The following is a 12,240-nucleotide window of genomic DNA, read 5'->3' on the forward strand; positions in this document are numbered from 1 at the left end:
GCCCTTTCCGTTCTGGACGCCAAGCAAGTGATTCTGCATGGACGGAGCCAGGCACGGCCAGAGGGGCGAACTGCACGCGACCCGTTCGAGTCGCGCGGAAGGCCTGTGGCACGCCAGCAGACGAGGCCGAAGTGAGCAAGTGGCTCGGTGGGGCGGAGTGGAGCATGAACAAGTGGACGGCGGCCTTTCTTCCCGCCAACACCGGAGCCGAGTTCGGACGACAGCCGAGTTCGGACGACGAGCTCGGGGCCTGACGATTCCTGACACACAGCTAGACAGAGAAAACCCGCACTACACCCGCACGACGACCCCTTTATTTTATGATATATGTGCGCATGCGCAAGATTGGTCGTCACGTCTCTTCAAAGCTGTCCCCGCGCGCATGCTTTCGGTTAAGTAATTTTTCACAATTGTGTTTTTGTCGAATCTGTATCTTTCTTTCGGTGTATGTACCTATTGGGGTGACTTTAATAGGTTTCTCGGTGTTGGTTTTTCATACCTGTGTACAGAATCGTCGTTTTTTTCGTATCGTGTATTCTGAGGCCTAGTGTAGTGCTAGTAGGCTACCGTGTCAGCCCTTGGCTTGAGGCTTTTTTTTTGTCTCAGCGGTTCTTTGATCACGCTGCAAATTACTTTCGGTCTCTGTTTTTCACGGTCTTTTCACCCCATACTTCCATCTATCTATAATTCCAGTAATCTCTGTACGTTTGTACGTTTGTTTGTTTGTCTGTGACCGCTGTTTCTCGACAACTACCGGTCCGATATACTTGAAACTTGCCAGGTATATTGCTGGGGACCCGAGGATGTGCCTTTTCAAGGTTTGAAATTAATCGGACAAGTACTTACCGAACTATGGCGATTTAGCCGTTCGCCGTTCGCTTTGGCGTTGCGAATGGACCAAACCATTCATGTAAATAGAGGGGGGGGGGGGGGGGGTTCTGTGGTCGTTCGCTTTGGCTTTGCGAATGGACCAAACCATTCATGTAAATAGAGGGGGGGGGTTCTGTGGTCGTTCGCTTTGGCTTTGCGAATGGACCAAACCATTCATGTAAATAGAGGGGGGGGGGTTCTGTGGTCGTTGCGAATGGACCAAACCATTCACATCGAATCATCGAATCACATCGAATGGACCAAACCGTTCGCTTTGGACCAAACCATTGCATGTAAATAGAGGGGGGGTTCTGTGGTCGTTGCGAATGGACCAAACCATTCATGTAAATAGAGGGGGGGGGGGGGGTTCTGTGGTCGTTACTGCCACGTGGTTTCAAAGTTTTTTTTTGTTGTTGTTGTTTGCACGCATGTTTTTTTGCACCCACGTACGGGCACGCCCTAGGATGTTTACACACACACACCCCTACACAAATTTTTTTTTTTTTTTTTTTTTGGCAAGGAACGGGCACCCACGTACGGGCACGTCCTAGCTTATATATAGTACGGGCATGCCCTAGTGTTTTAAAATCTCAAAAAAAAACCCAAAAAATATATTTTCCTTCCCTGTAAGAACAGGGAAGGAAAATATATTTTTTGGGTTTTTTTTTGTTTGTCGTTTGTTCGTTCGTTCTTCGACCACGTTGTTCATGATCACGTGATCACGTTGTTAAAAAATGTTTCATCTGTCCCCTGAAGAACTTTATTTTGTCATATTCTATAACACCTTTTTCTTCTTCTTCTATAAAAGGATGCTTTCGACTTGCTCACCAAATCTATTCATTCCAAAAAAAAATTCCATCTCTTACAGTGCATCTTTCATTCATTCCCTAAACTCTCCAGAACTCCACCCATCCTTCAGCGTCCTCAAATGTATTTTTGACTCGAATGTCTCAAGAAACTCATTTTGGAATAAATGTTCGTTTTCCAATAAACGTACACTTTTCAAAATCCAATCTCACCCCTTCCCTCCAAATCTTCCCCATCACCCATCTCTTTCAAATCTTCCCCCTTGCCCCTCCCCTCCAAATCTTCCCCATCACCCATCCCTTTCAAATCTCCCCCCCCACCCCTTTCCTCCTAAACTCCCCCCACTCTGAGACTCTCCCTCACTCCTCCCCTCCTAGACTCCCCTCTCACCCCTCCTCCTCAAAGCATCCTCCCCACTTCTTCCCCCTTCCAACTTTCACCTTCTTCTCCCTCAACCTTCTGCCTCACTCTTCCCCCTCCTCAAATAACACCTCACTGCGCCTCACCCAATCACCATCAAACCTTTTGTCTGCCCCATTCTTCCCTTTCTCCAAGCTATTCTGAAATCTCTGACACACCTTCAAGAGCTCTCCCTACCTCTTCCTCCTCTTCCACATCTTACCCTACTGCTCCCCCCCCCCCCCTGTTCTGTATCTGATGCTCCCCCTTCCTCTTCCTTAACAGTATGGACATCAAACATCCGGGGCCTTCGCTCAAACTTAACTGATCTCTCCATACAGGTTGCTTCTGACAAACCAGAGGTGATCTGCTTAACAGAAACTTTCCTCCTTCATGATGTCTGATTCCTTGGTATCTTTCCCAGGTTACTCCCTCCGGTATGATAGACCTGAGCCTCCTCCTGGAGGTGGGGTTGCTATCTTTATAAAAAAACTCTTCCTCACTCGCCCTGCACTGCCCTCTCTCCACCTCACCCCCAGGAATACCTTTGGCTACGGCTTCCCCTTCGCTCCCACCTTTTGTTCATATGTGTGTTGTACCGTCCACCAAACAGTGATGACTCCATCTCCATCTCGCTGTCTGATAATATGGACCAACTTCTATCTACCCATCCCAACTCACTCTTCCTCATATGTGGTGATTTCAACTGTCACCATGCCAGTTGGCTGGGGGTGGGTACCTCTCTCACCAGCCATGGCTCTTCAGCAAAGGACTTCTGTGACTCACTGGGACTGACACAATCTGTCAATTTCCCAACCCGGGTCTCAGTCAACGGAGCATCTTCTCTTCTGGACTTGGTTATGACTAACTTCCCTGAAAATGTCTGCTGCTCTTCTTCTGCTCCAATCGGCTCTTCTGATCATGTGCTTGTTAAAGTGGACATCTCTCTGACCATTCTCAGAGAGCCTCTTCAGCTTCGACGAGTCTGGCATTTCACTCAGGCCAACTGGCACGGTCTTCAAGCAGCCATCAATCATCTGGACTGGTCTCCCATCTCTACTGCCTCTGACATCAACTCATCCTGGGAATTCTTCCAAAGTAAATTGCTCTCTCTCATGTACAGATTTATCCCATCTCGTCTTCAGTTGTCATACCCTTCCTCCCGTCCATGGTACACGGAATCTTGTGGTGAGGCTATTGCCCAGAAACAACTTGCTTTCGTCTCCTGGAAAGCAAATCCAACGGAAGGAAATCTCATTTCCTTTCACAAAGCCCGAAACAAGTGTGTGTCCACCCTCAGGAGAGCCAGAAAACAATATCTCTCCGTTCTCAGGACCGAACTCTCTTATGTCTCCCTCTTCCAAATCCTGGTGGCGTCTGGTCAAATCTGTTTCTGGTGTTTGTTCCCCTTCCATCCCCTCCCTCACCTCAAATGGCCACACGGCTGACTCCGCACGTGAAAAAGCTGAATGCCTAAACTCTGTGTTTGCCTCTAAATCTTGTCCCAAACCCATCCCTCTCTGTACCCACCATACCCAGTCGTACCCAGCTGCTCCTGGACTCTGTGTCCTTTCCTCCTGACGAGGTGGAAAAGTTTCTGTCAACCCTCGACTCTGATTCTAATTCTGCAACTGGACCTGACGGCATCAGCCCACGGGTCCTAAAATCATGTTCTTCCGCTCTTTCACTCCCTCTCTCTGTTCTCTTCACCCTCTTTTGCTCAAGGTCATCTTCCATCTGCTTGGAAATCTGCCAACATCACCGCTTTGCACAAAAAAGGTGCAAAAACAGATCCCAGCAACTACAGACCAATCAGCCTTCTCCCAATTATCAGCAAAGTCATGGAATCCATCATTGCTTCAGATATGAAATCTTTCCTCTTCTCCAATGGCTTGATCTCTGATCATCAATTTGGTTTCAGACCTGGACACTCTACTCTGGACACGCTGCTTCTGCTTTCTCAACAATGGATGGAGGTCCTCAATGCCAAACAGGAAATTAGAGCAGTCTCCCTTGACATATCACGTGCCTTCGATACGGTCTGGCACCCCGCTCTGCTCACCAAACTCTCCTCTTTTGGTATCCATGGAAATCTCCACGCATGGCTGGCGGACTTCCTCTCTAGTCGTAGTCAACGTGTGGCCCTGAATGGATTTCTCTCATCTCCCCTTCCCGTTCAGGCTGGAGTTCCCCAAGGCAGTGTGCTGGGCCCTGTGCTTTTTCTGGTCTTTATCAATGATCTCTCCGACTCTCTGGAAAATCCTCTGTATCTCTTTGCTGATGACTCCACTCTCTGCCGCTCCATTCCTCTTCCCTCAGATCGGCAGTCTGCAGCCTCCTCACTCTCTGAAGACCTGGACAAAATCACAGACTGGTCAAACATGTGGAACATGTCTTTCAATCCTGACAAATCTCACACTCTTACTATGTCTCTCCGAAAAGATCGACTGGACAACCCTCCCATCTACTTTCTCAACAATCCTCTCCAAGAAGTTCTGTCGCTCAAGCTTTTGGGTCTCACCATCTGCCATGATCTTTCTTGGGAAAACCACATTTCCAAGCTGGCCTCCAAAGCCAGTCGCCGACTGGGCATCCTCCGTCGTGCGAAGTCCTTCCTAGGCACACCTGAGCTCCTCACCACATACAAGGCTTTCATCCACAGCTCAATGGAATACTGTTCTCCCCTATGGGCTGGTGCTCCTGCCTCACACCTGGCTCGGCTTCACGCTGTTGAATCCAAAGCTTTCAGAATCATTGGAATCTCCCGCGATGAAGCTATCTCTGAGGGCCTTTCACTCACTCACCGCAGGCAGGTAGGTGGTCTTTCTGTCTTCTACCGACTCCTCTCCGGCCTTGCTCCCCCAGCTCTCTCTGTGCTCTGTCCCCCAAATATTCCTACAGGTCGCACAAGATCTGCCAGCCACCCTCTGATGGTTAAACTGCCGAAATCTCGGCTCTCTGCTCACCTTCACTCTTTCATTCCTCTTTTCTCCCGCCTCTGGAACAAACTCCCACACTCACTTCAATCACACTCCTCCCTCCAGGTCTTCAAAACAGCTGTTCACCACCATCTCTTATCTTCCCCCATCCAAAACCTTGATCTTTTCTTCCCCCACTAATTCACCCCAGATCCACCTGGTTTTGAAATTCCAACTTCTTTCCTGGAAGTCTTGGCAGTGTCCATATGTTTTATACCTCTCCCACCCCCCCCCCCCCCCTTCCCATGCCTCCCCCCCAAAGCCCTCTCCCTCCCACAGTTCTCTCGATGTCTCCATGTCTCTCGGTCCCTGCTCTCAAATGTTGTGTTTGTGTCCTTCCCCCTCTCTCCCCATCTTGTCTACCGCTCCCGATGTTATTTGTTTTGTGTGTCTGTTTGTCTTTCTGTGTGATTAATGTTCGCTCTTTCACGAGCCTCGATCTTGTATACAAAAACAAACAAACTCCAAGGGCCTCTCACTCACACACCGCAGGCAGGTTGGTGGTCTTTCCGTCTTCTACCGACTCCTCTCTGGCCTTGCCCCCCCAGCTCTCTGGGCTCTGTCCCGCAAATATTCCTACAGGTCGCACAAGATCTGCCTGCAACCCTCTTATGGTTAAACTGCCAAAATCAAGACTCTCTGCTCACCTTCACTCCTTCATTCATCTTTTCTCCCGCCTCTGGAACAAACTCCCTCACTCTCTTCAATCCCACTCCACCCTCCAAGTCTTTAAAACAGCTGTTCACCACCATCTCTTATCTTCCCCCATCCAAAACATTGATCTTTTCTACCCCCGCTAATTTCATCCCAATTCCACTTTTTTGAAATACCAATTTCTGTCCAGGAAGTCCTTGGTGTCCGTGTTTTATACTTCTCCCTCCCCCCCTTCCCATACCTCCTCCCCCCGGGCCCTCTCCCTTCCACACATCTCCCTGCTCTCGGATGTTGTGTTTGTGTGCTTCCCCTTCTCTCCCCATCTTGTCTTCTGCTCCCTCTTTTTGGGGTATTTTGTTTGTCTGGTTGATTTGTTTGTGAAGTAAATGTTAGCTCTTTCACGAGCCTTGATTCAGCATACAAAAAAAATAAATATATATATGTCTATATAATTATAAAATTGAAATCTTGCGTGTTTGTGTGTAACATTCGATCGGTCTGGGGGCATGGCTTACCCCTTTGAGAGAGTAGTAATATCCACCATTTTATTAACTCGCATAGCTTTGAGGCCTGTTTTGTAGGCCTGTGGTGTCTTGCTCTCTCTCTCAGTTTTATTTCAAATCAAATTCGATATATCATTTCATTTTTCACAGTCGCTAACATAGTTTTAGACTCGGTTGAAAAAAAACGGGAAGAAAATCCGATGAAAGTTTCCGTTTATAGAACGAAATGAATTCTGAAAGGCTTGTATCTTCAAGGCCATTGAGTCTGTTTCACGCCTTTATCTTCAATCTAAGTCGCCATCTGATTTCATTTTTATCGATGGTTTTAGACTCGGTAAAAGAAATAATTGAGAACATTCACGCACACACGGGAAATTGCAGAGATATATTTTAAAAATCGCGCCACGTTGATATACGAAAATACACCGCCTAAAATAACAGGCATACAGTATATATCTTCGGCATTTCATTCAACATTATTACCCGGAAGTAAAATATGTTTCAGGAAATTACTGAGAGATATTTCTTCGATTTTTTAAATTATTTATATGCGCATACACTTTAAATAGGTTTATTTGAAATCTTTAATTTTCACAATGTAATTTATTTGTCATTTCATGATCGGCAAAACGATAGCACAAACACAATACTATTTGCAGGAAGAATGTCGTATCAACCCTCCGACGGCGCTACGGACGTGGGCAACGAATCACACCTCACGTCTATGGACGCGAATAGCAACATCCGCACGAATCAGTCATCAATGATTTTCATTGACGCGCCTGGAGGCACAGGGAAGACGTTTCTTATTAACCTGATTCTCTCTAAAGTGAGAGCGAGTGGAGAAGTTGCCCCCTGCGGTGGCCTCATCTGGCATAGCTGCTACCCTCATGCCTGGTGGAAGAACAGCGCACTCAAGGTTCCAAATCCCTCTGACACCGAGGGAAGATGGCGTATGCAACATCGATAAAAATTCCACTATCGCAGACCTCTTTCAAAGTACAAAACTCATTGTGTGGGATGAGTGTCCTATGATCAGGAGAGAGAGTTTCGAGGCTGTGGATCGCACGTTGCGTGATGTATGTGACAAAGACGAGCCTTTTGGAGGGATCTTGACGATATGCTGTGGTGATTTCCGTCAACGTGATCGGAGATAAGGGCCGAAATCACGTGTCACAGGTAAGTGATTTAGAACGCTGGAGAGGTGAGCCTTATGGCTTGCTGGCCCAAATAATCTCCCTGATGATGTCCAGCGTTCGCTTTAGTTATATTCTCATATCTATTCAAACTGACATTGACCCAACGGGTCATGGGTCGTCTAGGGGTAGCATCATCATCATCATCATTGGCTGAGGGGTAGCATCATTGGCTGAGGCGTAGCATCTTTGGCTGAGGGGTAGCATCATTGGCTGAGGGGTAGCATCATTGGCTGAGGTGTAGCATCATTGGCTGAGGGGTAGCATCATTGGCTGAGGGGTAGCATCATTGGCTGAGGGGTAGCATCATTGGCTGAGGGGTCACATCATTGGCTGCGGGGTGGCATCAATTGGCTGAGGGGTCTTCTCCTCACTGCTCATTACTAAAAACTGCTCTTCTATGTGAGGATTGATAAATAAAAGCAATTAGAACCAGTAAATTTAGTTTTATATGGCATTTTGCCTCTCTATTAGAAAGTGTGAGAAAATTATATATCTTCGCCATAGGTTGACCTTTGACCCCCACTGTAACCATGGTAACCCCTTAATTATATATAACATTGACCCAACGGGTCATGGGTCGTCTAGTATATATATATTCCTTTGTTGAAATCTGGTGTGTGGGATCCCAAATTAGATTGTAGTATTTATCGTCACGTTCTTTTTATCGGGTTCCGGCAATAAAGCCGTGTTTATTTTTGTACATAAAAGCCGTCGTTGTTCGAGTTAATTTCCGCAGGATTGATGACTGCTTGGGCCGGACAGGTAAGAGCTCCTGCTTCTTCGTTCTCTCCTTTCCTCCCGCGCATATATCGCGAGTCCGTGTTTGACCAACGTCTTCATTAACGCTCATTGGTCATCCGTGGTATGCTCCATTTTAAGAGCCATCCACAGGACGTGCGCACATGTCCACATCCACGGCCATGATAATAGCATTGAAGGAGCTGGGGCTCCCACGTCGATCAGAAGAATGGACGCGACAAAAAGCTGGAATTCATCTGAGTTGCTTTATTGAAATCAAACACTCAGGCACTCTGAAAAACCGTTTATCTCTCAGCAATATATATCTATTCCGCCAGGGGGTTTGCCCAGGCCCGGCGCCAGGGGGCGTGGCCCAGCGTCCTGGCTGCGGCCTGGCAAGTTGAGGGCGAGCCTGCCCGGGCGTCCTGGATGAGCCCGGCATGGTGATCGCTCCGCGTCCTTGATAGGTGCAAGGCGATTGTGAAAACTCAGCGGCAGCCGCTACACACGTCCCCCCAGAATCGACTTGCACCGGCAGGGTCAATTTGAGGGGGGTCCTGACGACCCGGCCAAAGCGACCCCTGGCGGGTCGTGGGAGGGGGTCCGGTGAGGTGGTGGGCGGTCGAGTGGGGGGCACCGTGGACGGGGGGCGGCCTCGCCGCGGCGGAAGGGCCACCCGTGGTGGGTGGTCGACGTCCACGTGTGCCGGCTTGAGGCGGTCCACAGCAATCCGGTCCGACCTGCCGCCGATGTCGATGACGAACGACTTGTCGTCCCGTCGCAGCACCCGGAAGGGCCCGTCGTACGGCGGCTGGAGTGGCCACCGATGTGCGTCGTGACGCACAAAAACATACTCCGCTGTGCGGAGTGCTGGGGGGACGTAGGACTGGGGGTCACCGTGGTGGGATGTTGGCACGGGGGCAAACCGTCGGGCGGCCTCCTGGAGGTCCGAGCGCTGGTGAGCTGCGGACCAGGGACTGGTAGCGTCGGGCACAAATTCGCCCGGGACGCGTAGCACCTGGCCATAGACAAGCTCGGCGGTGGATGCCTGGAGGTCTTCCTTGGGGGCCGTGCGAAGGCCCAAAAGGACCCACGGCAGCCGGTCGGCCCACCCGACGTCTTGAAGGCCGGCCATGAGCGCGGCCTTCATGGAGCGGTGGAATCGCTCGCACAACCCGTTTGCTTGGGGGTGGTAGGCCGTAGTACGGTGGAGCTTGACCCCCAGGTTGCGGGCGACCGCGCCCCACAGCTCGGAGGTGAACTGTGGACCGCGGTCTGACGAGATGGCCGCCGGTGCGCCGAAGCGGGCGACCCAGGTGGCGATGAAAGCCTGCGCCACGTCGGCGGTGGTGGTGGAGACGAGGGGCACGGCCTCCGGCCACCTGGTGGTCCTGTCCACCATGGTGAGCAGGTGTGTGAACCCCCGTGACGGGGGGAGGGGGCCCACCAGATCCACGTTGACGTGGTCGAAACGTCGTTCGGGCACGGTGAAAGGTGCCAGCGGGGCCTGGGTGTGTCGGTGGACCTTGGCCCGTTGGCAGGCCGTGCAGGCGCTGGTCCAATCGCGGACGTCCCGACGAAGGCCGTGCCAGACGAAACGCGCCGACACCAGCTTCTGGGAAGCTTTCCGGCCCGGGTGGGAAAGGCCGTGGAGGGAGGCGAAGATGCGGCGTTGCCAGGCGACGGGCACGATGGGGCGAGGCTGGCCTTGGGAGACGTCGCAGAGCAGGACAGTGTCCGCGCAGGGGATGTCGGCCAGGCGGAGGCCCGTGTCCGCCGCCCGGAGGGCTTGCACCGTGGTGTCGGTGGTTTGGTCCGCCGCCATAAGCTCAAAATCCACGCCCAGGTGGACCGCGTTCGCGCTGGCCCGGGAAAGACAGTCGGCCACGGCGTTGTTTTTGCCGGCGACGTGCCGGATGTCCGTGGTAAACTCCGACACGGCGGAGAGGTGGCGCTGTTGGCGGGCCGACCATGGCTCCGTGACCTTGGCCATGGCGTAAACCAACGGCTTGTGGTCGACGAACGCCGTGAAAGGACGGCCCTTCAGGAGGTGGCGGAAATGGCGGACGGCCAGGTGTAGACCGAGGAGCTCCCGGTCAAACGTGCTGTATTTGAGCTCGTTCGGCCGGAGCTGCCGGCTGAAAAAAGCGAGTGGCTGCCAAACCCCGTTCACCCATTGCTCATGTACGGCGCCCACCGCGTAGTCGGAGGCATCCGTGGTGAGGGCGATGGGAGCGTTGAGCACCGGGTGAGCGAGCAGTGTTGCGTCGGCGAGGGCCCGCTTTGAGCCTTGGAAGGCCGCGTCCATTGCTGCGGACCAGGCGATGTCGTGCTTGGCCGGCTTGCCCCGGAGGGCTTCGTAGAGGGGCCGCATGAGCTGAGCAGCGCGGGGCACGAAGCGGTGATAAAAATTCACCATTCCCAGGAATTCCTGCAGGGCCTTTATGGTGCGGGGACGCGGGAACGTGGTGATGGCCTCGACCTTGGTTGGCAGCGGCACGGCCCCGTTCTTGGTGATGTGATGGCCCAAAAAATCAACGGCCGTCGTGCCGAAGTGGCATTTGGCCGGGTTGACGATGAGGCCGTGCTCGCTGAGGCGCTCGAACAGTGTTCGGAGGTGGAGGAGGTGCTCGGCCCGGGACGTGCTGGCGACGAGGATGTCGTCCAGGTAAACGAAAAGGAACGGCAGGTCACGCAGCACGCCGTCCATCAAGCGCTGGAACGCCTGAGCCGCGTTCTTGAGACCAAACGGCATCCGCAAGAATTCGAATAAGCCGAACGGCGTGATGACTGCCGTTTTAGGGACGTCGGCCGCCCTGACAGGTACCTGGTGATATCCCCGTATGAGGTCAATTTTTGAAAAAATGACCCGTCCCGCCAGACGGGCGGAGAAGTCTTGGATATGCGGGATCGGGTACCTGTCGGGGGTGGTAGCGTCATTCAGACGGCGGTAGTCGCCACACGGGCGCCATCCACCCCCCGGCTTTGGCACGATGTGCAGTGGCGAGGCCCACGCGCTATCGGAGCGCCGCACGATGCCGAGGTGCTCCAACGCGTCGAATTCGGCCTTCGCTACGGCGAGCTTGGCTGGGTCGAGGCGGCGGGCCCTGGCGTAGACCGGCGGGCCCGTGGTTGGTATGTGGTGCTCGATCCCATGCCGTACTGCGACGGCCGAAAACGTCGGCCGCGTGAGGGCCGGGAACTCCGTGAGCAGGCGAGCAAACTCGTTCGCCGCCGGGACGGTGCATGCCAGCTCGGTCGGCGCGGAGCTGCTCAATGTGCATACCAGGGAGCTGAAGGTTTCAGCGTTGATTAAACGACGCCGTTGGACGTCCACCAGCAGTCCGTGTGCGCAGAGGAAGTCGGCGCCTAGCAGAGCCACGGGCACGTTGGCGGTTACAAACGTCCAAGCAAAGCGTTGGCTGCCGAAGCAGAGGGTGACGTTGCGCGGGCCGAAGGTGCGGATAGTCGATCCGTTGGCCGCAACTAAGGAGGGGCCGCAAACCGCGGATTGCCTGTCCTGGTCAGAGGTGGGTATGATGCTCAGTTGGGCGCCGGTGTCGCACAGGAAGCGCCGTCCGGACGCTGTATCCGTGATGAACAGTAAGTTGCCCGTGTGGCCGGCGCTCATGGCTGGTAATGAACGCCGGCCCGGCCGTTTCCCGGCCTGCCGAAGGTGCACGGGGGTCGGCATGTCCGGGCCTTCTGTCCGAACCTGGCATGATAGTAACACCACGCTTGGTCAGGTGGAGGCCCCGGTCGTCGTGCCGGAGGTGGTCGGCTCGGTAGAGCGGCCGCCAATGGCGTCGGCAGTTCGGCCGTCGACCGTGCCGGGTGCTCGGGCGCCCTGGGTGTTGCGTCGGACGGCGGTGGGTCCCATGTCGCCGCTATGATGCGCTGTCCTGCGGCGGAGATCTTGTCGGCTTCTCTGGCAAGGGCCCGGGGATCTGTGATCGTCGTGCTTGCCAGGGCGAGGCGTACCGGGTTAGGCAGCTGACGGAAGAACAGCTCCCGGAACAGGAATGCCGGAGAGTGCTCGCCGAGCAGTGAAAGCATGTAGTCCATGCGCTCGGAAGGGCGCGTGTCGCCGAG

The sequence above is a fragment of the Myxine glutinosa genome, chromosome 13, assembly GCF_964187855.1.
Source record: "Myxine glutinosa chromosome 13, kmMyxGlut1.1, whole genome shotgun sequence".
NCBI lineage: Eukaryota > Metazoa > Chordata > Myxini > Myxiniformes > Myxinidae > Myxine > Myxine glutinosa.